General features: G+C 40.3%; 1 protein-coding gene across 26 annotated transcripts in view; it reads right to left on the bottom strand.

Moving 5' to 3' along the window:
* Positions 1 to 27,165, bottom strand: part of NCKAP5 (NCK associated protein 5) — a 1,093,872-nt gene that overhangs the window by 83,712 nt on the left and 982,995 nt on the right. The window lies entirely within an intron of this gene.

Raw genomic sequence — 27,165 nt, 5'->3', positions numbered from 1 at the left:
GTCTTTCCATCTACCTTTCTCAATGGCAAAACTCATCAGTGCCCTTTGGAGTTCTTGTTTCCAGGGATCCCACTATTCGCCAAAGCAAACCAAGCTGATTTCACCATATGTGTGACATATTCTGCTGGTTACATCTCAACTTTAAAACGTTTTTTATCCAAGAAAAAATATAATATCTGAAAAAAATTATTACATAGTTAATTCCTGAAATGAGGTGTAGTTTATCTAAGCTAATGAGATAGCTTCCAAGATTTGCCTGTGACTCAAAAGCCTCCTATTCACATTACAATCTTAGAATGAAACATCCTTAGTATAATTTATATTACCATCTTAGTCTAGGACTGGGGAATAGACACATCTTAGCACTGTGTTAGGCATGGTGAGTGATGTAATAGAATATGTCATGATCTTTGTACCAAGAGGCTCAACAACTAACATTTCAGTGGTGCTTGGAGTCTGGTTTCTGCTAATAACTAATTGTGTGAACTTGCCACAGAAGATCCTTAACCCCTCAAGGTCTCAATTTCCTTATGAGTTGCTGTGAGAATAAAAATATGTGCACTGTGGAATTTCTTAAATTTAGCACACCATTAATAGCTGAGTGAGGGAAATAATGAATGATGACATGGACAATATACTGCTGCTGCTAAGTCACTTCAGTCGTGTCCGACTCTGTGTGACCCCATAGACAGCAGCCTACCAGGCTTCACAGTTCCTGGGATTCTCCAGGAAAGAACACTGGAGTGGGTTGCCATTTCCTTCTCCAATGCATGAAAGTGAAAAGTGAAAGGGAAGTCGCTCAGTCGTGTCTGACTCTTTGCAACCCCATGGACTGCAATCTTCCAGGCTCCTCCATCAATGGGATTTTCCAGGCAAGAGTACTGGAGTGGGGTGCCGTCGCCTTCTCCGACAATATGCTAGGGATATTTATTAGATTTTAGTAGATATGATAGGTATATAGTTTATCTTTGAGGATTTTTCTTACAAATCTCACTGAATGTACATCAATTAGTATCTGAAGAGCAGATCTGCCTATTCCCCCACTCTCCCCCTTGAAACCTCTTTGTTCTGAGTAATAGAATTCTGGAAACTTCCGGATACTAAGATGAAAACAAAGAGGGGTGGAGATGGGTACAGAGCTGACTTTTATAGGTTCTATTAGGTTTAGTGCTTGGTTTTAGAAGCTCTTAGGAAGATGGAGTCCCCATCAAAAGAGAGGATTCAGTCTCCAAAGTGAAAGTTAGCAGGAAGGTGCAGACAGCCGTTCTCCAGTATGGTGCCATTTAGCCATCTCACATGCCATCTGATCTCAAGAGACTCATCATGGACTTCAGGAGCCCTGAATCACACAGCTATAGTCTGAGATCTTTCCTAGAACCACAAGGGCTAAGTTTTAGGTCCATTCATTTCAGGGCCTCCACCCGGTCAGCTTTCTTCTCACTCAGCTTCCCAGATTGTTCATTATCTTCTCTGCTCATTTTCTCCTCAATTAAGCAAACTCAATTGCTACAAAAGAGATTTTTAGAAAAATACTCAGCTGTTTGCATGGGAATGCACAGCCAGAAAAGAAAGATCTTCTTATTCAAAATTTGGTGTCCTTTCTTCATGCTAACCTAGATATATAGCACTCCTCATGTTTAGCATGTCCATATGTTGTACTTGGGACAGTTTTAACTATCTAAATTATTTCAATCTCACACAGAAGTGGATCAGTCTTTAGGGACGAGGATCGAAAATTCATGGAATGTAACAGCTCTGATGTGTCAGTCCCTGTGTGCCCCAAGGTGCCTGCCATAATAACTTCCTCCCAGCATCTTCAGGATGCTTCAGTTCTGGGTTTAACAATTAACAGTTCTAGACCTCTGTTCATGTGATGGCTCAGTTAACAGTCACTGAGGCAGCCTTGTGAGCTGAAGGCACACAGAGTGGCCCCTACTTCTGGTCAGAGAGCCCAGCTTGTCCTCTGGACCTGGTGCTGGCCCTGAACACCAGCTGGCACCCATGCTTATCCTGAAAATGGAATCAGTGATTGGCATTTCTGGCATCTGCATGGTTCCTGAGAACCACAGTTACTCAGTCTCTCTTCCTACACCCTCTCGGATCACATCTGTAGACTTCCATGCCAGGGTTTTTTTTTTTTTTTTTTTTTTTTTTAATCTTACCTCTCTAGGCTTGGTGATAGGCATTGCCTCCACAGGCAATATTTATTTTGGCTTGGTTGAAGAATTCTGTAGGCATTTTATGGGTTAATATAGTCCCCTGAAATGCAAACTCAAAAAGCAAAGTAGGATTCTTGGCAACCTTTCTAGTGATTTTCTGGGGAAAGGCCCCAGACATCAAAGCCTGTTGATGTTGCCTGGCCTGGAACACTAGGCAAGGAATAGGACAGGCAGAAATATGGGGTAGGAAGAATGATAAAGGAAGTCTAACTCTCATGCCCTTCTGAGGACACCAACATTTTTTCACATCTGTCCCTTTAAATTAATCTTCTTTCTCTTCTCTCCCTCCACAATATTGTCCTGGTTAGAATCTATAAAACAGAACTTCTGGTATTCCTGAGTTTTCTCATTCTCTCAGAACTGTGTGCATTGACATTAACCTCAGAAATCATCTGCTATTAAAGCCATCTTTTTATTTCTAAAAATTACAGATGCCAAATGTAGTGAATTTGAAGGACTCAATTGTAAGTACCTATGAAATGAGGTGTGGACAGTCAGGAACTCAGACACCATATGCCAAGTTCCCCCTCAAGCAAAATTTCTCCAGAATGCAAAAACCTTTGGAAATAGAGTTTATAGTGAAAATGCTGACACCTTCTTTATGTAGTTTCTTTAAGGCACTATAAGTTTCTCACAGTTCATAAAAAAAAAAATTGTAACCTACAAAAGTGTTAGATATTGTACTTTTGAAGTTAGTTTATGCTCCCCTCACCCAGGGAATTAGAAGAACTCATACAATAATTGAATAAGATAAGAATAAAGATCATGACATCTGGTCCCATCACTTCATGGCAAATAGATGGGGAAACAGTAGACACAGTGACAGACTTTATTTTCTTGGGCTCCAAAAATCACTGCAGATGGTGGCTGCAGCCATGAAATTAAAAGACACTTGCTCCTTGGAAGAAAAGCTATGATCAACCTAGACAGCATATTAAAAAGCAGAGACATTTCTTTGCCAACAAAGGTCCATCTAGTCAAAGCTATGGCTTTTCCAGTAGTCATGTATGGATGTGAGTTGGTCTATAAAGAAAGCTGAGCGCCAAAGAATTGATGCTTTTGAACTGTGGTGTTGGAGAAGACTCTTGAGAGTCCCTTGTTCAGAAGGAGATCCAACCAGTCCATCCTAAAGGAAATCAGTCCTGAATATTCATTGGAAGGACTGATGCTGAAGCTGAAACTCCAAGTCTTTGGCCACCTGATGCGAAGAACTGACTCATTGGAAAAGACCTTGATGCTGGGAAAGATTGAAGGCAGGAGGAGAAGGGGACGACAGAGGATGAGATGGCTGGATAGCATCACCGACTCAATGGACATGAGTCTGAGTAAGCTCCAGGAGTTGGTGATGGACAGGGAAGCCTGGTGTGCTGCAGTGCATGGGGTCGCAGAGTCAGACATGACTGAGTGACTGAACTGAACTGAGTTGAAGAATAAAGTTCAAAAGCACACACTGGCTTTGCATCCACATTGAGTTGATTCAGTCTTGACCTCAGCAAGTCAAAGTTCACATTTGTGTCTATGAAAATAGCTGCCAAAAGGGCCTTGCCAATGAGTTTAAGGACTGGGTCACTAGGTGGATCAGCAGGTTTCATTCTCTCAAGGTCATCAATGACTTCTCTGTCCCTGGTAACTTGTCATCCCATTTGCTTTCTGTCTCCCAAGGTAAGTTTTCTCAATTATCACCACCAATAAGCTCCAGATGTTTCATGAGATGACTTAGAGTGGTGCTTCCCAGTCCTTTTAAAGTCCTGGCACACACAAGAATTATTTGACTCACCAAGGAACACACCACTTGCTCCTGGACTCCTGGCCACCTGAGACCTGAGGGCTTAACATCTCAGTACACCTGGGGTCCATTCATGGCACATCAGCATGGTAGGGAATCTCTTCCTTACTATAGACTTGTGACCTTCTCTTACTATGACCTTTATTTTGCATACCTGTGGCAGGAAAGGACACGAACAGATTTGCAGTCTGTTAACAGCTGGGCGACTGAACTGAACTGAACTGAACTAAGCAGCTGATAGAAGGATCTCTAGGCCCTTCTTTTTTGGAAAGAATGTTGAGAGTACTTGGGTTAGGAATACTGTCTGGCCTCAAAACTTCAGTAAAGAGGGATTTATTGTGCCTGAGAGATGGGATGAGTGGGCTAGGGGTGAGCAACAAAGAAGGGTGACATTCTGTGTGCAATGGTGGCGAGAGGACATTTTGGAGAAACATTTCATCCTGGGGCTTTTCAACTGTTAACTTAGGATGTGCAATACAAAATCTCCTCTCAGCTCATCAGTGAGCATAAGCCCTCTGCTCCTGAATCAGGTGCCCCAGCAGGTGGCTTTAATTTCCTCATTTGAAAATTAGATTATATAATCTCCATCACAGAGGTGCTCTGAGGACTAGAAACACGGCATACAATAAACAATAGCACAATGCCTGGAACAGGTACATAGCTATCATTCAGAAAATGGCAGCAATTCTCAAAATAAGTGTTATTAGACTACTAGCATCCTGGGGGCAGACTGGGTTTTACCTATCTCCTCAGAATTCACAGGAAGCCCATTCCTGACTCTGCTAAGTCACTTCAGGCGTATCCGACTCTGTGCGATCCCATAGACGGCAGCCCACCAGGCTCCACCGTCCCTGGGATTCTTCAGGCAAGAACACTGGAGTGGGTTGCCATTTCCTTCTCCAATGCATGAAAGTGAAAAGTTAGAGTGAAGTCGCTCAGTCATGTTCGACTCCTAGCGACCCCATGGACTGCAGCCTACCAGGCTCCTCCGTCCATGGGATTTGCCAGGCAAGAGTACTGGAGTGGGGTGCCATTGCCTTCTCTGATTCCTGACTCTACTTTACCTTTATTCCACTGAACAGTAATAATATGCTGATAGAGATGATGAGATTTATAGGTCGAGAGAGTGTCTGGTTTAGTCTCCACCACCCATGCTCACCACATGACTGACACATAGTCAGCTCACATGGAGTGCAAGAAACAATAGGTGGATGAAAAACAGCTCTCATCTTTAGAAAATTCTTCCTGAGATTAAGTTGAATATGAACTTTTCCTTTTGAAACCCCAAACTGCTGCTTTCTGTTCTCACTTCAGCAACCAGAGAAAACAGCTGACTTCCATTTTTCTCTGTAGCTGTATTTCTCTTACAGCCAGACTTCATTAATTCAGATGGCCAGGGGGATAAGATCATTCAGAATAACTGAATATTTTAAAGACAGATTTCTTAATACTTCCAAGCCCTTAGAGCAAAGGTCAGTGACCAAGATAAGGATAGCACAGGCAATGTGGCTTCAGCATCCACATAAGTCCCTCCCCTGCCTCAAAGCATCACTGGGCTGGAGGTCCCAGGTCTGGCATCATTCCTTTAGCCCCCATCCTCAGGAATGCAGATGCCAAGCTGAGCGTCAGCATTGCCTTCAATATCAGCACCCACAGTTGTACAAGAACCAAGTTCTCACGAAGGCAAGTTCCTGGGAACTACTTGTAGTGAACAGTTGCAATTAGTCAGTAACTTCTTATATTCTTTACACAAAACAGTGAGGATTTTCTCTTTTAAAACAATTTGTTCTTATAATTGTCTTCTTCTTGAATCTTCCAAACTTGTTTTACACTGTTCCCTTACATTGTAGAATTATTTTCAGAAATAGCTGCAAAAGGAAAATCTTATTTCCAGCACTGCTTCAGATAATATAAATTTCCAAGTTGGTGGAATCTGCATTAGCACTGATTTGGAGGGTTTGGGAAGGGCCACAAAATCATTTTTTCCTCAGCTTTCTCTTCTCCAGATAAAGTATCTCAACTTTTTTTTTTCACAGATCCTATCTCACAAATCTTTAATTGCTTGAATATGTAAACCAAACTCCTGGTATTAACAACATATTTGTCCAAAGAGATTATTGTATAAGACAGACTTAAGCAAATGTGCCTTGAGTTCCAAATTAGTCTAAATATTCAGAAGAATGAAGTGAAAAGAGAATAAGCTCCAGAGTTGGAAAGAGGAGGCTTGATGACCTTCCTGGCTACCTGCTGGCTGTATCAAAAAAGTGAGTTTTTAAAAAAACTATCCTGACCTCATATAATCATAGCTCATTGGTGATAAGCCTGGCACAGTGCATATTACAAAGTAGGTGGTCAGAAAGCTTCCAGAAGGGATTTGTCAGCGAGAGGTGAGGGCCTCTGCAGGTACATGATACCTGTACTCTCATGGAATTGAAGACTAATCAAACCTTTGCTTGTGTGGTCAGAATTCTACTGCAGCACCTGAGTACATTTCACTAAACAGCTACCCTGGTTATTTTCTAAGCAAGCGCCATGTGACAACCATTTCCTTGGGAATTAGTTGATCACAGTGTCATGAACAATTACAAACATGAGGCAAAGTACCTGGAGTTGGTTGCAAGCAGCCTTGTATATAGAAAAGATGGAGCCCATTCTCTCAAGAAATCTATTTTGGAGTTGACACCGGAAAGGTTTTTTAAAAGGCCTAGACAAATGAGGTTTACTGATTTTCCTTTGCTCACAGACTTATTACATTCTCAGGGAACACTCCCAAATTAGCAAGCTGTGATTTTCAGTCTATCCTAAAATGTTATATACTTGCTTCGGTGCAATGATCTATTCTCTCTCATATATTCAAGCAAACTACTTCATTCAGTGTCACTGTTTTTCTCCCTTCCATACTCATAAATCCTCAGAAAATGGAAAACTTTAAAACCCAAACTCATTTTCACTCTGAGAACTTTGATCATATCTACAAAGTTTCAGTCAAACATGCAATGAGGACCCAGTGTAATTTACCAGCCAGAAAGAGCAACTTATGGGTGTTTAACATTCATATCATATTATTAATTGGCATATGTTCCCATAAGGCAATTGTTCATGTAACTAAGTCTTTGCATGAGTTCTCTCCAAGTTCCTAAACATCTTAAGCTACATGTGGCACTGGCAATATAAACTTAAACTGCAGCTGGGAGAACAGATCTCTTTATTTGCACATCCTTCTCTTCATCTGTATGGCTGAAATAAGTTTTAAAAAAAACCAAGTCTGTTGCCAAAGTCATATCAATTAAATGGAGGTTATTCATTCTAAGTTTACTCTGTGGTTTTGTTAAAGTAGTCTAAAATGACTATACTGGCTATTTACTCACAAGCATTGGGTAACTTTTGACTGTGGCATTAAGATGATCTTCTGGAAGAGTAAATTCAATTTGATGGTTTCAGAATGCATGTGGAGACTTAGCTTCTAAGTTCAAATTGGATTTAAGCTTTGTGAGATTTAAAAAATATATAGGCGACTGCAAATTTGTTTTCCAGCCCATGTGTTCTCTTTGATATAAAGGAAGACTGGAACTTTGGGGGTCTGGTGAACTAGTACATGGGCTTCCCTGGTGACTTAGCAGTAGAGAATCCACCTCCCAATGCAGGAGACACGGGTTCGATCCCTGGGTTTGGAAGATCCCCTGGAGAAGGAAATGGCAATCTACTCCAGTATTTTTGCCTGGAAAATCCTACGGACAGAGGAGCCTGACGGGCTACAGTCCATGGGGTTGTAAAGAGTCGGACACATCTTAGCGAGTGAACAGTAACAAACAACACCCGTACACAGGGAACGAAAATGAGAAAAAATGAAGGGAGCTAATGTGACACATATTTAAAAAGGAAAACATTGTAAGACTCCTTTGTCAAGATGAAGAACAAGTTATTTAAACCAACATAAAAGACGTGCTACCTCAGGATGGGTTGGTATCCTGTGGACCTAATACTGTCAGTAGTAAGGTCACATAAAATATTGTAGTGGGATGTGACTTAAGGCCATAAATTGGAAAAGGTCAGGAATATGTTCCAAATGTCTGTGCTGACCATGAATTCACAGAAGCCCTTCTAGAATTTATGTAATTATTCATCTGGCATAAACCCTGAGAAAAAATTCCTTAAGTTTGCTATATGTTCCTTCCTGTCGTTGACACTAAGATAACCTCTTCAAAGGTTTCTGGGATGGCCCTTGGTTGAGTATTCTGAGACTTTTTTTATGCAACTTTCCAAATCCTTCTTGATTTTACAAATTTTAATACTTTTCTTTAGACTTTTATCCCTCTAGACTGAAAAATCTTGAGCTCTTCACATAACTCCTTCATGTTTTGCTATCCTGCTGTGCCTGTCTTGTAAAACAGTGGTTAGACTTGTACAGGGTATTTACTGTGGTCTTCTCTGGTGGCTCGGATGGTAAAGAATCTGCCTGCAATGCGGGAGACCCAGGTTCGACTGCTGGGTTGGAATGATCCCCTGGAGAAGGCAAAGGCTACCCACTCCAGTATTCTTGCCTGGAGAATGCCATGGACAGAGGAGAGCCTGGCGGGCTATAGTCCATGGAGTTGCAAAGAGTCAGACATGACTGAGCGACTAACGCTTTCACTTTCATAAGAGCAGGGTAACATGATCACTACAGTTTAAAAACCAGCATTTGCTTGACTTGGTCAGGTGGTCTAGGATCAGACCTGGATCCCAGATTCTTGCATCTTGTTTCAGAACTCACCACTTCCAGGTTAAAGTCCTTATTAATAAGAATACAATACAGATTACTCCCATCTCTGCACAGAGAGATGATTACCAACCAACCACTTTCCTAATCATATATCAAGTATTGTCCTCCTCAGATACTTTTCTTATTGAAAAAAAATTTAATTTTATTAGCAAAACTTTCTAGAGTAACACCAAAATGTAGAACCACAATGGTTCCAGCCCTGATCTGTGACCATCATTTTTTTCTAATTTAAGAAATGCTAATTTATTTCTCTCTTTTGTTTCCAATTATTCTTACTCATTCTATATCCACAACATAATTGCTCTGATCTCAGTTTTTTTTTTCCTCTTTATCTAACAATAATTTAGCTATTTTTTCTTTTAATCCACTTTGGGACTGGTGCTTATAAAAGGCATGCTGTGCTTTTGTGCTTAGTTACTCAGTCGTGTCAGACTCTTTGTGACCCCATGGACTGCAGTCCACCAGACTTTTCTGTCCATGGGGAGTCTCAAGGCAAGAATACTAGAGTGGGTTGCCATGCCCTCCTTCAGGAGATCTTCCCAACCTAGGGATCAAACCCAGGTCTCCCACATTGCAGTTGGATTCTTTACCGCCTGAGCCACCAGGGAAGCCCTTAAAAGGCATAATAAAGTTCTAAACAAACAGTGTTTACTGGTTCTCCTTAGTTCAAAGAGGTATTGTATTCTCAGATCACATTGCCAAATTAGTAAATTATAATTTCCCCTTAGAGAAAATACAGCATATTTATCCTAAAAGGCTATCCTTGTATCTGTTTAATGATCTAACTTCTCTCTCAGCTTCACTCCATCTCTATCTGCTCTGCCAAAAGGAAGTGAAAAGTTGAACAATTATCTGGTGAATCTGATAGACACAGATGGCCATTATGGGTAAATCTGTCTTTCTAAATCTCTAAGACTCCATATCAGGTTTCCCGAATTATATGGACAACTGCCTCTACTCTCCGTTTTACCTGCCTGGATAACATCTGCTCTGATAAGGCAAGTGAGGAAAGGGAGGAAAGAAAATAAATTGGAGGTAAGCTGCTACAGGAAGAGTGTCAAAGCAACTTAATTTGTTAGGAAGCCTATAAAATAGAGGAGCATGAGGGGATTCAGATTTATCAGTTTAAAAACAGATTAAAAATATTAAAGATGTTTATAAGAGCTTAAGCATCCTATGTATTACAAACCTATTTTTTAAATTAAAATTTTACATATTCTAAAATTACAAATTATTTTAGTTTGCTTTTATTACATTATTGATATTTAATAAAGGGCCCCAGAAAGATAAGAATTTAAAGCTCATAGATGTTTTTCTCCATTTGTCTCTCTCTATATTCAGTGCTAACGATTTTTCAAATTGTATGCAGAAAGGAAGAAAAAAGCTTAAATCTTCATGCCCTGAAATTTAAAATAAAAAAAAAAAACAAAAAACAAACATTCTCTTTCATGTGCCTTACTTGCTTGGTTCAGGATTTTAATTAATATAAGGTAATCTATTTTAAGTGGATATTCAAGGATCATTTATTTTTCTTTTATGTGACTGTAGCTGAAATGTGGGTGAAGAGAAGGCTAAAATAGATATGAGCCTATCTTTCCAGTTCAGCTGTCACTCTCCACTCTCCAATATTCCATGGTTGTTTCTACAGAAAGATAATAAAGAAGTAATGAAATCCAACAGACCAAAGGATATGAATATGGGTAAAAATATATAGAGATTTTTGCTCCTGTCCATTAAGGATTAACTATATCAGGAACAACATACACTATTAAACACTGTTTTCAGGTATTGGACAGCAGGGAGCATAGAACTTGATCTCCGGATGAAGGAAAACAAATGAAGTGAGCTCTGTAATGTCTGCAGCCAACTGCTGGGTGGTGGTTTCCAGACTGAAAACGAAGAGAAGAAACATGAACAGAGTCTGGAAGGCCTGCTGAATTGAAGAGGTTAATATAGGCGTGTGTGTGTTGGTGGCGGTGGTGGGGTAGTCAAAGCAGCTAGAATTTGCAGGGCTATGTCTTAGAAAGAAAGGATAATAGCTGAAATTTTCCTACAGTCTTCAACTATGTGTTAACCTGCACATGCATGAGGTGAGATTCATGAGGTCAGAGAAGCAATGACTATGAAGCTGTAGGCTAAATAATTTTTTGAGCTCACATAAGGCTGAAAATAGTTTACATTTCCATCATCCATGGAGAATACGCCTTTCAAAAGATGGACCACATGATATAGTCCTAAAAAGGGTCAAACCATAGTCATGAAGCTAAATCATTCCAGAATAAAGTCTCCCATGGATTGTCATAACAAAACTTAAGAGCAAGCTTGAAAAATAATATTAATCTGTAAATAACTGCACCCCAAAATAAAGAACAACAGTCTTTATAGGAATACAATGAAACCAAGCACTCAACAACATAAAATTGACAATTTCTGGCACCCAATCAAAAATCATTACTAGGCATGAAAAGAAGCAGGAAAATAAGCTCCATATCCAAGAGAAAAGTTAATCAGTAGAAACAAAGTAATGAGATCATGAAATTAAATAAGAAACATATTGTAGATGTCATAAATATGTACAAAGATATAAAGTAAAACTGGAACATATTTAGGAGATATTAAAATAATAAAAATACACAAGTGGAAACTATAGACAGGAAAAAAATACATCTAAATAAAAAAACACACTATACAAAATTAACAGTAGATTTCAGAGCTATTAGATACAGCAGGAAGAAAGATCAGTGAATTTTAAAACGTAACAAAATAAATTATCCAAAATAAGGCACATAGAGAAAAAACAGTTAAAGACAGAGAGTCTATCAGTGACCTGGAAGTCAATACAAAAGAATCTAAATATGTATAATTGGAGCCCTGGAAGGAAAGAAAAGGCAGTGGAAAAATTATGTGAAGTAATAGCCAAAAGTGTACATATTTGAGAAAAAAAAAAAAAAAAAGCTAGAAACCCAAAATCTAAGAGACTCAATGAACCTGAACCTGAACCAACATGGAGAAAATGACATTTAGACTCATCATAATCAAACTATTGAAAATCAATAATACAGATGAAATCTTAATGGCAACTGAGAAGAAAGATACTTTACAGAACAGAGGGAAAACTGACAGCAGACTTCATGCTGGAAATTACATAAACCAGAAGAAAATGAAATCACATCTTTAAAGTCTTGAGAGAGGGGGAAAAAAATCCAACAAAACCTTTCAAACTTTAAAAAATTAATTTGAATTAATCACCTTCTCAACTAATTTAAAAACCAAGGGAAAATACATGCTTTTCAAACTAACAAAAAGCTGAGAGAATTCATTGCCCAGAAAATTTTTAGTGTAAGATATTAAGGGAAGCTTCACAAGCAGATGAAAAATATGTATCAGGTAGAAATCAGGATGGATATAATAGAATGAAAATAGAAAGAAATATAATTATATGCTATATAAAGTATATTTTTCTTATTTTTAAAATCTCTCTAGAAGATAATTCACTGAAGTTAATTTACAACATATTGCAAGGTTTTCAACATCTACAAGTTCAATATCCAATAGTATAAACAGTGAAAAAGATTATAAGAAAGTAATCTGTAATACAGATATATTATAGATAGACTGCTAAAGGAAAGATGTAATTACATTTAAACATTAGTTCAATCACTAAACCAAGCCAAAACAAAAACCCACTAAACCCCAAAGATGTATACTAATAAAGTGCAAATGGAGGTAAAGTGGAATCATAAAAAAATACCCAATTCAAAAGATGGCACATACAGCCCCAGAGACCAGGAGGACCCAAGCTCCCTGGGGGAAGCTCCTAGAGAAAAAACTTTAAAAGAAACTGTCCATGACCTGATGCATTTGATTAAGTGGAAATTAATATTGAAAGGGGCCTTACAATTTTGTTGGAGAATTTGGAATCAAAAAGCAGCATATAGAAACCTGATAACTGGGATAAAATGTCATCATTAATGCTAGAAAAAATTCTAAGCTATATAAGAAAGGAACTTATAAGTAGTATAATTAGTTCATTACTGAATAGTATTTACATAATCATAAAGCTCTAAACAATACATACTAAGTTAACCAAAATCTGTAATACATTTTTTTTTGGAAGAAAAAGGGAAGAAGAAAGGATCAAGAATGCAAATTCATAATCTCACATAATAGATAAGTCAATAGATAAGTTTACATTTTCAAAAACTCAAGAAATGGCAGTGTTCATTTGTCATTTCAGAAAATAGAGGTGCAAGGCTGAAAGAAATAACTGAAAGACTAAAAACTAGCCGTACACTGGGCCCCAGGGCTCTGAGGACTGGGGCAGAGAAATTTGTTTTTATTATGTCTTAGAGAATTTTTTAACTCGAAACTAGAATAAAATAAAAATCACCGGTGCAAAAACCAAAACCAAAAAAACAAAAGAAGGCAGAAAAAGAGGCAAAAATATAAATAACAGATGGAATAAATAAAACATATTAAGATAATAGATCTAAATCCAGCCATTTAGATTATTAAATATCCCAATTAATAGGCTGAGATTGTTAAATTTGGTTTTCAAAAAATCAAGACCCAATAATATGTTATTTATGAGAAATCTGCTTTAAATACATTCATGGATCAGAATATTCAATACTATTCAGATGTAAATTCTCTCCAAAATGATCTATAAATTCAATGCACTCATTGAAATTAAATGCACTCATATGCAGGTCAAGGAGAAGGCAATGGCAACCCACTTCAGTACTCTCGCCTGGAAAATCCTATGGATGGAGGAGCCTGGTAGGCTGCAGTCCATGGGGTCGCTAAGTCGGACATGACTGAGCGACTTAACCTTCACTTTTCGCTTTCATGAATTGGAGAAGGAAAAGGCAACCCACTCCAGTATTCTTGCCTGGAGGATCCCAGGGACGGAGGAGCCTGGTGGGCTGCCATCTATGGGGTCACACAGAGTCGGACACGGCTGAAGTGACTTAGCAATATGCAGGTTAAGAAGCAAGAGATAGAATCGGACATGGAACAACAGACTGGTTCCAATTTGGGAAAGGAGTACATCAAGGTTGTATATTGTCACCCTGCTTATTTAATTTATATGCAGAGTACATGATATGAAATGTGGGGCTGGATGAATCACAAGCTGGAATCAAGATTGCCAGGAGAAATATCAACAACCTCAGATATGCAGATGACACCACTCTTATGGCATAAAGTGAGGAGGAACTAAAGAGACTCCTGATAAAAAAGTAAGAGGAGAGTGAAAAAGTTGGCTTAAAACTCAGCATTCAGAAAACTAAAATCGTGGCATCTGATCCCATCACTTCATGGCAAATAGATGAGGAAACAATGGAAACAGTGACAGACTTTATTTTTGGGGGCTCCCAAATCACTGCAGATGGTGACTGCAGCCATGAAATTAAAAGATGCTTGCTCCTTGGAAGAAAAGCTATGACAAACCTAGAGAGCATATTAAAAGCAGAGATATTACTTTACCAACAAAGGTCCATATAGTCAAAGCTATGGTTTTTCCAGTAGTCATGTATGGATGTGAGAGTTGGACTATAAAGAAAGCTGAGCACCGAAGAATTGATGCTTTTGAACTGTGGTATAGGAGAAGACTCTTGAGAGTCCCTTGGACTGCAAAGAGATCAAACCAGTCCATCCTAAAGGAAATCAGTCCTAAATATTCATTGGAAGGACTGATGCTGAAGCTGAAGCTCCAATACTTTGGCCACCTGATGCGAAGAGCTGACTCATTGGAAAAGACCCTGATTCTGAGAAAGATTGAAGGCAGGTGGAGAAGGGGACAACAGAGGATGAGATGGTTGGATGGCATCACCGACTTGAGGGACATGAGTTTGAGCAAACTCAGGGAGATGGTGAAGGATGGGGAAGCCTGACTTGCTGCAGTCCATGGGGTCACAAAGAGTCAGACATGACCGAGCAACAGAACTGAACTGGATGCACTCAAAATCAAAACACTATCAGGCTTTTTTATAGACACGGAGAAACTGATTCTAAAATTCTTTAAAAACGCAAACATTTTTTAGAAAGTAAAACAACATCAGAAGACTGACAGTACACAATACCTGAATTCTATTTGGCTACAGTAAGCAAGAGAATGTGGTCCTGGGTTAGAATTTGCATATAGATCAGTGGAACAGAACACATATTAGAAATAGACTCACAAATACATTGTCAATTGATTCCTGACAAGGATGACAAAGTAATTTAATAAGGGAAAGGTATATCTTCAACGAAAGGTACTGGAAACACTGAATATTCATACAGAGAAAATTGAACCTCACCTCTTTCGTTATACCCATAAAATTTCTAGAAGAAAACAAAGAAGAATATTTCTGTGATGTTGGATTAGGTAGCACTTTTTTAAACACAACTCAAAAACATGAACCATAAAACAAAAAAAAAAGTTAAACTTGATCAAAAGTTAAAAAAAAATCTTTCTCTTCAAAAGTATTGTTAAGAAAATTAAAAGGCAAACAACAGGTTGGAAGAATATGGCAAAAATATTTCAAGTAAGGGATTTGGATATAGAATAAAAAGACCTCTCATGCAATAATGAGGACAAGCAACTAAAGAGTAAATTGAGCAAAATATTTGAATGCATATGTCACCAAAGAAGATATATGGATGGCAGATAGACACATGCAAAGATGCTCAACATTAACATACATAAGTGAGATGCGAATGAAAATCACAATGAGGGGACTTTCCCTCATGGGAAAGCATCTGCTTTCCAGTGCAGGGGGTGTGGGTTTGGTCTCTGGTCGAGGAACTACAAACCGACATGTCACAAGGCAGCTAAGCCTGACCTCTACAACTAAAGAGCCTGTGTGCTACCAGCTATACCCAGCACAGCCATGAATAAAGTTAGGGGATACATTTAAGAAAAATTTTTAAAAATAAAATCACAATAAGATATCATTATACTCCTCTAAAAATGGCTAAAATTCAAAAGACTAAGAATATTAAATGTTGATGAGAGTGCTGAATAAGATGAACTCTCATATCTTTTTGGTATGAGTACAGAATGGTAAAACTTCTTTGGAAAACAGTTTGGCAGTTTCTTGTAAAGTTAAACATACACTCATCATGTGATCCCACAATAATACTATTACCCAAAAGAAAGAATAATATCCACCTAAAGACTCACACACAAATATGTATAGCAGCTTTATGCATAATACACAAACAGGAAATAACTGAAATGTCCATCAGCTAGTGAATGGATAAACAAAATGTGGTATATCCATACAATGAAATGCCTATCAGCAACAACACACACACACACACACACACACACACACAAACTGAGGATACAGATAACAACATGCGTGATTCTCAAAACCATTATGCTAATTAAAAGAGGCCAAACCTCAAATATTACATACTGGTTGATTAATTCCACTTACATAAAATTCTAGAAAAGGCAGGAAGCAGATCAGTGGCTGGTTACCCAAGCCCAGTGGTGTAGAGAGAGGTTTGGATGTAAAGAGGCATGAGGGGATACTCTGGGGTGATGAAAATGTTACATATCTTGATTGTGATAGTGGTTATACAACCACATATATTAATTAATCAAAACTCACTGAACTGGATGCTTGCAATGGGTAATTTCGTTGTTAGATAAATTATAACTGCCAATAAAGATTTACTCAATCTTTAAATCCAAAAATTTAAACAATCCTGGTTAAACATGGCTGAACAGAGGAACTGGGCTTTCCCCACATATAACTTTGAGTAAACTTTAGAGGTATCTGAAAGTGATGTTGAGGAGGAAGTTTCTTCAGGAGTCACTAGGAAGCAAAACTGGAGCCATTCCTTAATCCAGGTAGCACACAAAAGGCTTTGGGTACAGGGAGGCTTGGCGTGCTGCGGTTCACAGGGTAGCAAAGAGTTGGACACGACTGAGCAACTGAACTGGAACTGGATTCCTTCATCTTTTCAATAATCTTGGGAAGTAGCTACTATTATCCCCATTTGGTAGAGGAGGAAGCTCGTAGAAATGAAGATGGTGATTGGACAGAGTACAAGTCCAGCTCCAAAGCTCAGGCTCCCTCTATTCTTCAACCTACCTGCCAGTAGGGTTAGGGATCCCCATTATCAGAGAGCCTGCCAGGGACTGTGTAGTGTAGTACTTCTCCAGCTTGGGACATGGTACCTAGACCCCTGGTTTCTCTGGATGTGTGTCCCAGGCTTCTTTGCAGCAAGGGTCCTTAAGAAGGCAGTAAATCATGACTGTATAAGCAGCCTAGATATGCTCTGTGCTGATGCATTTGACCTTCATCGTACCTCGTATTTCTGCAGCATAACATTTGCTGACTGCTAACTATGGTGCACACACTTTGCTTGCATCGGGTTACTACGCAACATGCAATGGACACATTTTACATACGAGGAAACTGAGGTTTTTAAGGAGGTTAATAAAGTTGCCCATGATCATATAGCTACAAGCAGGCTTGACTGTACGTGATCCCAATGTTATCTTCTATGTTCAGTTTATTGAACACTCTGAATGAGTGAAGTGGAAAGCTTTTGGTGGATAGTAACACATTAAACAGTAAGTATGTGTTATCTCACAGTCCATGATTACAGTGAGTTGCATGCATGCGTGTGTGCTCAGTCCCTCAGTTGTGTCCAACTCTTTATGACCCCATGGACTGGGGCCTGTCAGGCTCCTCTGTCCATGGGATTTTCCAGGCAAGAATACTGGAGTGGGTTCCCATTTCTTACCCCAAGGGATCTTCCTAACCCAGGGATCAAATCTGTGTCTCCTATATGGGCAGGAGAATTCTCTACCATTGAGCTTCAGGGAACAGCTTTAGGGCTGCCTTAATCTGGGTTTCCCTGAAATTCGCTTGACTCTGCCACTCCTGTATCTCAGCTTTCTCTTCCTGTTGAGGTAGGAGTTGGTTGGAGCAGTCCTGCAACAGTCAGCTCTACATTCCCAAGATTAGAAGGAAAGAGAAGGGGATTCCATATGAAACTCTCTATACCTAAAACCATACTGGCTCCTGACAATTAGTCAGATGAGGGTCACAAGCTCATTCCTGGACCAATCCATGTCACTGGGAGGATGCCACTCAGGGGGTGGCTCAGGCCTGGGTTCTCATCACTGGCAAGGGGATATGAGGGCAATCTGGTTGCAACATCTGTCAGCACATTGATCGCCAGGACTGGTTCGGCTGATCTGGCTGGCTAGGCGGGTGACCCCTTCCTCTGAAACCTGCTTGTTCGGTTGAAGAGGACGACCATCCCTGATAGAGGAGGACAGGTCTTTGGTCAAGAGTATACAGGTAGCTGTGCTCCCCCTCTGGAACCTCCAAACAAGCTCTCATCACTGGCAGGGACAGTTACCATGACTGTGCTAATCACACAGCACCCCTGGAGTGGAGACGAATGTTGGGGTGGCAACCATAATATGAGCTACATTTTTTCTTAGTTATTATTTAAATGGAACTGTACAGCAACAGTATGTGTCAGTGATAATTTACATTTTACAGGTGAGAACGCAAATGCACAGGGAACAGATGTCTCTTGGGGACATGAGTACATACACAGCAGCCAGGATTCAAAGTCAGGTCTTCCAACTCCAAGTTCACAGTTCTTTTCACTGCTTGGCAACTACTCTGACCTTAACCCATGCTTCCTCCTCAGAACCAAATTCTAAGATGCTGCTGAGAACCTATTCATCTTCTAGGATCTCTCTTCTGGTATTTATCATCCCTTTTTCCTAATTCAATAACCATTTCATTATGGACTCTAGTGAGCCATTTATAACCAAGTCAGAAGGCCTTTTTTTAAAAAGCACTTCTCTTCTAATGAGGTTTTATAGCTATCATTTAAAATAAATAATCTGATGTACCTTAAAACCTATTTAGTGTGATGGAGACTTTTCTCTTTTTTCCTCTTCAATCTTATTTTTTCAATAAGCTCGTGTTCAGAAATGTCCTTTTCAAATTCTTTTTTCACATCTACCTTCCGCATGCTATCAAACTATACCCGCAGGCCTCTGGTCTCATCACCTGTATTCATTCTCCATAATGGACCTAATGAGACACTTTTGGCCTTTGGGCTTTTAAAGCAAAAATGTCATAAAGGTATCATCTTTTCCCTTAAAAAGATATATAAGAGAAATCACATGGAAAAACTCCTCAAACACCTACAAAACTCTAAAAACATCTACACACAGCAGTGTTTCATCAAGTGTCCCAAAGGAACAGAAATAGAGAACTGGCCCAGGTATGACTGTGACCTTGGTACCTAGCGGAGCCTCAGATGCTAGTATAAAGCATCCCTGGGTTGGGGCCCATCTTACATTTTAAAATGTGAAGTCCATGTCCTTTGACTTCCCCAAATATCATGCACTCAGTTGGGAAGGCAGAAACCAGTACGTCTTAGTCTAAGATACAGAAACCAAGATAAAGATTTGCTTAATTAATAAGGGATAAAATTGTAACTGAAACTTAGGTACACTGGTTCCAGGATCAGTGCTGTTTATACTGCACTATTTTGATTCCTGAGAAGTTAAGGAAGTTGCTTTAAAAATGTGAAGACTTAGGAATTAATTTAGTACCACTGATCCTGGAATTTAAGTTTGAATCATTTATATATATTTTGACCTTTTGGAGGTGTTCAGGAAAAGCAAACAAGGCTTGACAGGAAATCTGATGAGTAGCTGCAACCATTTTGACCCAAGGCTAATATATAAAATTCAAAAGATGTTCAGGAATACATGTTGGTACCATCTAAAGGCAACTGTCATAACCTGGCCTTCCAACAGAAAGATATTATCATTGCACATTGAATAATGTTGAACATGCTGTTGATTCTTTAGAAAATATATATCTCTTGAAGATAAGAAGAAAGAGGTGAAAGAGTCATCAAAGAAGACTCCCAGGGACTTCACTGGTGATCCAGTGGTTAAGAATCCACCTGCCAATGCAGGGTACCTGGTGTGATCCCTGGTCTGAGAAGATCCCGCATGTTTTAGGGGAACTAAGCCCGTGTGCTGCAGCAACAGAGCCTGCCTGCGGCAACTACTGAAGCCCACACACCCTAGAGCCCATGCTCTGCAACAAGAGAAGATACCGACATGAGAAGCCTGCTCATTTCAATGAAGAGCAGCCCCAGCTCACTGCAACTAGAGGAAGCCCACACAGCAACAAAGATGCAGGACAGCCAAAAATAAACAGATACCTTTGAAAAAATCTCTCATTTTTCTAAATGTGAAGAATTGGGAGTATAGCAATGGTGCATGTGTGCTAAGTTGCTTCAGTTGTGTCTGACTCTTTGCGACCCTATGGACTGAAGCCCCCCAGGCTCCCCTGTCCATGGTATTCTCCAGGCAAGAATACTTGAGTGGGTTGCCATTTCTTCCTCCAGGGGATCTTCCTGACCCAGGGATCGAACCCAGGTCTTTAATATCTCCTGCATTGGCAGGTGGGTTCTTTACCACTAATGCCATCAGCGAAGTCCCTATTTTAGGGGTTACTAAAATAGGAGCTAATTGAGAGCTAGAGAAAAAAAAATCATAATAAGAAAGTAAGCACGGGGAGAAGGAGGAGATGGAGAAATTGAAGGGAATCACGATGGTGAAGGCCATTCCTGGATTATCTAGAGCTCTGCTTGGAGATTTTGTTTGTAAACAGGGAAATGACAAGGAAAGCTATGCCAGATAGCATTGACAGATAACTCTGCTGAAGGTGGGGTTAAGGCAGCTTAGAGAACTCAAGATGTATAGAATGAATATTACTCTGGCGAGCTCAAGCAAGTCACAGTGACACTTAGTGATCCCTCAGACCTGTCCTTTCCCCAATCTGACAGGGAAAGAGTCATGGATGGAACAGAATGAGGAGAGAGAGGCAGAAGCTGAGTGGGGGGCAGACTCTGTGGGGTCCTCAGGGTTGCAGCCAAAGAAACATGCAAAGCTTCAAAGGTTTTTGCCAGCTAGATCTGCTTCAATGTGCAGGAGAAGGAGAAACTTTGGTCTGAAAAACACAGCTCAATCCATCTATTTCTGAGGAATGTATCCTAGCTTCTACCCATATGACTGCAGAATATCACCTTAGCATTAGAATCTATTATCTTTGTAAATGCAAATTCACTAAAGGGTGTGGTTTACTGTGAAGGCACTGCCCCATTGCCTCTGTCTGCTAATACTCCAAAGCTTCTGTCATCCTGGGACATATCACCCAACTCGACAAGGTTCCCATGCTTGATGTGACGATGGTCTGGATTCAAGGATCTCTGTGCAATGAAAGAAGCAGGAGGGATAGGGTGAGGAGGGAGGTGGGAAGAGGGTTCAGGATAGAGGGGACACATGCATACCTATGGCTGATTCATGTTGACCTATGGCAGAAACCATCACAATATTGTAAAAATTATCCTTCAATTAAAATAAACAAATAAAAAAAACAGATGCCAATGAAGCAGCACATGCCAAAAAAAGAGAAAAAAAAGAAGGGGATATGTGTATAGCACTCTTGGGGGTCGCTTTCTCCCATAGGGGTTAGTGCACAGTGGGACTCTCTCCATACAGAGTGGACTGTCCTTTTGCCTGGCAGTTTCATCACAACATTCTATGCAACCATATCTGGAAACGAGGACCTGGCACAAAGGAAGTATAGCACCCCACCCACTATGTAATCCTGGACATGCTAGTTTGGGTGAAAGAAGGCCATTTAACCCAGCTTCTCTGGAAGCCCTGTCTTCTTGCAGAGCGGAGCCACAGGTGAGTCTCCTGGCCCACTAACTGTCATCCACAATTCAAGCCATTCAGCACCATCACCTACGTAGGAAGCGACTCCCATTGACTTCATGGAGCTCCTGCTCCATTGACAGCAGGAGCATCTTGTGAACCTTGGAAGTCACTGTTTTTGGCTTGAAGGAGCTTTACCCTACAACACAAATTTTATTTAAGGGGAGCCATTACTCTGTAATGAATAAACATGCCCTGAGCCGGCATGCAGATATCTGGGGCCCTCAGGGGCCCTGCTCTCAGGCACAGGCCTCTGAAATCTTTGTTCCCACTGAGATAAGAAGCACGTTTGCAAAGGGCACACACCTCCATGAGAAAGTTCACATCATACAGATGTCTAAATGAATTCTGCTTTCAGATCCACAAGAAATCAAACTACCTGGTTGTGTTTGCTCACGGGAACCTGGAGTGCTCAACTAAAAAGGCTTTTATTAACTGGGGTTTCCCCAAGGCTGCTCGCTCCACTGTTTTACATCAATGGTGATGATATGGGCTGTCTAATACTTCAACTCTGAGTTTCCACACGCCTGCCCAGTTTATAGGATGCTAGGTTTTCAGCTCAATTTTCCTTGGACTGGATGAAGCAGACTGAAATCTTTAGCCACCTGGACAGATGACAGCAGGTCAATGTCCTCTAACAAGCTGATAGTCTAATCATCCTGTGAAAAGTCTCATTACATGTAACTTTGTTAGGTTTCTGCAGAAAAACAGAGTTAAGTGTATATGTGTGTGTGTGTGTGTGTGTGTGTTTGCGTATGTCTGTGTGTGTGTAATAAGAAACTAGTTCATGCGTTTATGGAAGCTGCCAAGTTCCAAGATCTTCAGGGTAACTTGACAAGTTGGAAACTGAGGACAGCCCAAGGCTTAGTTCAAGTCTGTCCTGAGGTCTGGGAACCAGAACTGATGGTGTAATTCCAGTCCAAAGGTCAGCAGGCTGGAGACCCAGGAAAAGTCCCTATTTTAGTGTTAGCCTGAAAGCAAGTAAAAAACTGACCTCCCAGCTAAAAGGCAGTCAGAATTCTCTTACTTGAGGGAGAGTCAGGCTTTTTGTTCTATTTGAGCCTTCAGCTGATTAGATGTAGCCCATTACATTTTAAGAGGGCAATCTGCTTTATTCAGTCTGCTGATCTAAATGTTAATCTTATCCAAAACACCCTCATAGAAACATCCAGAGTATTGTTTGATAAGGAGATCAAACCAGTCAATCCTAAAGGAAATCAGTCCTGCCTATTCATTGGAAGGACTGATGCTGAAGCTCCAATACTTTGGCCACCATATGCAAAGAACTGACTCATTGGAAAAGACCCTGATGCTGGGAAAGACTGAAGGCAGCAGGAGAAGGGACAACAGAGGATGAGATGGTTGGATGGCATCACTGCCTCGATGGACATGCGTTTGAGCAAGCTCTGGGAATTGGTGATGGACAGGGAAGCCTGGCATGCTGCAGTCCATGGGGTCACAAAGAATCAGCCACAACTAAGCAACTGAACTGAAAGATTCCGGCACCCTGTGGCCCAGTCAAGTTGACATATAAAATTAACCATCACAAGTAATTTGGGATTTGCTTGTGGCATACAGCAGTGATTAAAGAGCCAAAATTAGGGGGAGGGATTTCTAATTAAAACATAATCTTTGTGCCCCCTTCAAATAAACACTCAAGATGACCTAGTTAAGTGAACTCAGTGGAAACTGCCTGGCTAATGCCTTCCGCCTAACCCTCCAGGGCCACCCCCAGCTCTAAGAGATGTTGTTATTACTTAGAAATGAATTTATTGTTTTAAACTTCATTGTTTAACTTCTTGTTTTAAAACTATTATGTTCCCCATATTTTTTTTGATGAAGACTACTCAAATCTTGTGGAAATGGCCTGAGAATAATTTTAGTGTCTTCTTCCTGGATGAGGCAAATGAAGCACAGGGGTGAGAAACAGCTTGTCCAGCATCTTAGTATTTGGAAAACAAATGTGGCTGCATTTTAAGAACTCAGGATTGCAGCCCCCACCCTCTACTAGTGGTAAATAACCCACCATCAGTTCAGGAGACATAAGATACACAGGTTCAATCCCTGGGTTGGGAAGATCCCCTGGAGAAGGGAATGGCAACCCACTCCAGTATTCTTGACTGGAGAATCCCATGGACAGAGGAGCCTCACGGGCTACAGTCCATGGGGTTGCAGAATCAGACACGACTGAAGTGACTTAGCACACCCTCTATTTTTAGGAGTATGCTGAAGCTTTCATAGGTAGAAATTGATGGCTCTCTTAGTTATTAAAGAGCTGGCTCAGATGCAGACAGCAAGGACAGGATTTGAGGGGGACATTATTTGTAAAGCGGGGAAACTTCAAGGGGAGTCCCCTCAACAAGGTAGCTCACTTCTCAGGAGATTTGGGGCTGACATGGGATATAGGAGGTTCATTTTAATTGGGTAATGTGTTGGTCACTGTTCCTAGTTGGTCCATGTGCCTTCCTGGGGTCTTACTGCTTGAGTGTGCTCCTGCTGAACTTACAGTTGCCAGAAACTGCATCTCTTTGCCTAAAGCTAACAGCCTCTTGGAAGGAAAGCTATGACCAACCTAGATAGCATATTCAAAAGCAGAGACATTACTTTGCTAACAAAGGTCCATCTAGTCAAGGCTATGGTTTTTCCAGCAGTCATGTATGGATGTGAGAGTTGGACTGTGAAGAAAGCTGAGGGCCGAAGAATTGATGCTTTTGAACTGTGGTGTTGGAGAAGACTTTTGAGAGTCCCTTGGACTGCATGGAGATCCAACCAGTCCATTCTGAAGGAGATCAGCCCTGGGATTTCTTTGGAAGGAATGATGCTAAAGCTGAAACTCCAATACTTTGGCCACCTCATGCGAAGAGTTGACTCATTGGAAAAGACTCTGATGCTGGGAGGGATTGGGGGCAGGAAAAGAAGGGGATGACAGAGGATGAGCTGGCTGGATGGCATCACCTACTCGATGGATGTGAGTTTGAGTGAACTCCAGGCATTGGTGATGGACAGGGAGGCCTGGTCGTGCTGCAATTCATGGGGTTGCAAAGAGTCAGACGTGACTGAGCAACTGAACTGAACTGAATTGAACAGCCTCTGAGCCAGCCCTTAACATATCAGTGATGGAAGGTGGTGATGAATATCCTGGTCCTTCACTCCTCAGGTGTGAAGACTCAGACTTGAGTTCTATACCCTGGAGGTTTTTTTTGTTTAAATCTTTCTAATCTTCTTTCTTTTTTTTACATATGCTCTATGATTTTTTTTTAATTGGAATATAGTCGCTTTACAATGTTGTGTCTGCTATACAGCAAAGCGAATCAGCCATATGTATACATATATCCCCTCTTCCCTGGATTTCCTTCCCATTTAGGTCACCACAGAACATTGAGTTCCCTGAGCTATACAGTAGGTTCTCACAATGTGTTAAGTTGCTTCAGTCATGTCTGACTCTTTGCAACCCCATGGACTGCAGCCTGCCAGCCTCCTCTGTCCATGGGATTCTCTGGGCAAGAATACTGGAGTGGACTGCTTTCAGGGGATCTTCCCAACTCAGGGATCAAACATAGTAGTGTATATATGCTAATCCCTATCTCCCAATCCATCCCACCTCCCCTTTTCCTCCTTGGTATCCATACATTTGTTCTCTATATCTGCATCTCTATTTCTTTGAAAATAAGTTCATCTATACCATTTTTATGATTCCACATATGTGTATTAATATATGACACAACTAAGGTACTGAAGAACAATAACACTGTATTTTTCTCTTTCTGACTTACTTCACTCTGTATGACAGTCTCTAGGTCCATTCACATCTCTGCAAATGGCACAACTGCATTCCTTTTTTATGGGTGAGTAATACTCCACTGTATATATGTACCACATCTTCTTTATCCATTCCTCTGTTGATGAACGTTTAGGCTACTTCCATGTTCTGGCTATTATCTATACCCTGGAATTTTTCTGAGATTAAACTTCTGTCTCTCACATTCACACACTCAGGGTTGGCAGTGTATGTGTGTGACCTGTATGGTCATATAGGACCTTGTGCTCTGCAGTCACCATCTTGCAATTTTTAATAACTTTTGAACAAGGGGACCTAGATTTTATTTTGCACTGGGCTATGCAAATGATGTAGTCCTTTCTGGTGGTAGCTGGCAGGATAATAACATTTTTTATCGTCTGAGTTCTCTTCTCCATCTGACTTCTCCTACTGTGATCTGACTTCTATTGGTCTCTCCCATACTTCCTGATAATCCATTTGTCCTTGAATCCTTTTCACAGGGTTTACTTCTGGGAGACCCAAACTAGACTGTTGCAAATGTCATGATAATCTTGAAAAACAGTGAAAAGAATTAATACATCTTCCTATTCTATTAAAATAAAATAATAATACACATGGGCTTAATTGTCATTAAAAATAAAATCACAGTTAAATCAATGCCATAACACACTGTAATATCTAAGAGGTTTCATAGGAAGTAATCCTCAGCAAAGCTTTCCAACTTCTCTGCATTCCAGATCAAGTGCCCAGGTGACTGCAACATGCAAATATCTCCCCAAAGAAGTAGGGCAATAAACAGCAGTGGAGTTGACATTTAAACAATGGCTCTGCATGCCATCTGTTTTAAAGAAATTATTTGTCTTTGCCAGCATGTCAAGAAGATTAAGTCCACATAATTTATGAGCTACTAAGGTATGTAAGCTCTTGATTTTACAAGGACAGCCCTGTCTATAGTCATCACATTTCTTTACTAATGTCCAACAAATTTTTTTTTTAAAAAACAGGTCAGGGAAATTGACCTTTTTGTACAGTTCAATAAAGAGGCAAGAGATTATTACAGTGATTCAATCTCAAACTACTCTTTAAGAAAAAGACATAAATAAGTATTCTGGTTCAGAATCAGCTCAGCTCAGCTCATGTAATCCAGAGCCCATGTATTCTCGATTTTTATGTCCCTAGGGTCTAGCACAATGTCCAGAATGGAATTGATGCCTAATAAATATTTAGTAACTGAATGAACTTGGTTTATGGCTGTGCCTTGAGGCTTGAGTACCAGAAAATGAAAGTGACTCGCCCCTACCTATGAAGAAGCTATAGGTTTTCCTCTAATTCTTTCTTACAGACTGGAATTTATCAAATGGGTGTAATCCCAGTGCACAAGGTTGGTGGGAGGAAGAGGATGGAGGCAGTAGGTTGCTAGCAGGTGCAGGTTCGGGTCCATTTGCAGTACGTGGGGATGTAACACTTGAGAAGTGGCTGGAGAACTCGAAGGTCATCTTGGGCCTTTCTCTCCATGTGTGAGACTTACGACCAGGAACTTCTAAGATCAAATCCATCCTTCCTTAAGGCATGATGGTCTTTGATATGAATCCTGTCATCACCTTGCTGTGAGTTATGGCCATGAAGCCTCCTTGCGCCTTACGTTCCTCATCAGTCATAAAGATGACATCCAGCCTACATGCAGTTTGCATCAGTAGGCTGAGATCCTGACTCCACTTCTCTCACCTTTCCCCTGGAACACAAGCTTTTGAGCAGACTGATTGTTAAATGCAGCTATCCACAGAAAGGTGATGCTTTTTAGGCTGCTCACTGGATAGATGATCAGGACAAAAGAGGTTACATAAA

Source organism: Bubalus kerabau, chromosome 3 (assembly GCF_029407905.1).
Source record: "Bubalus kerabau isolate K-KA32 ecotype Philippines breed swamp buffalo chromosome 3, PCC_UOA_SB_1v2, whole genome shotgun sequence".
Taxonomy (NCBI): domain Eukaryota; kingdom Metazoa; phylum Chordata; class Mammalia; order Artiodactyla; family Bovidae; genus Bubalus; species Bubalus kerabau.
Note: the sequence above shows the minus strand (reverse complement) of the source record. Positions and strands in the feature narration are given on the sequence as shown.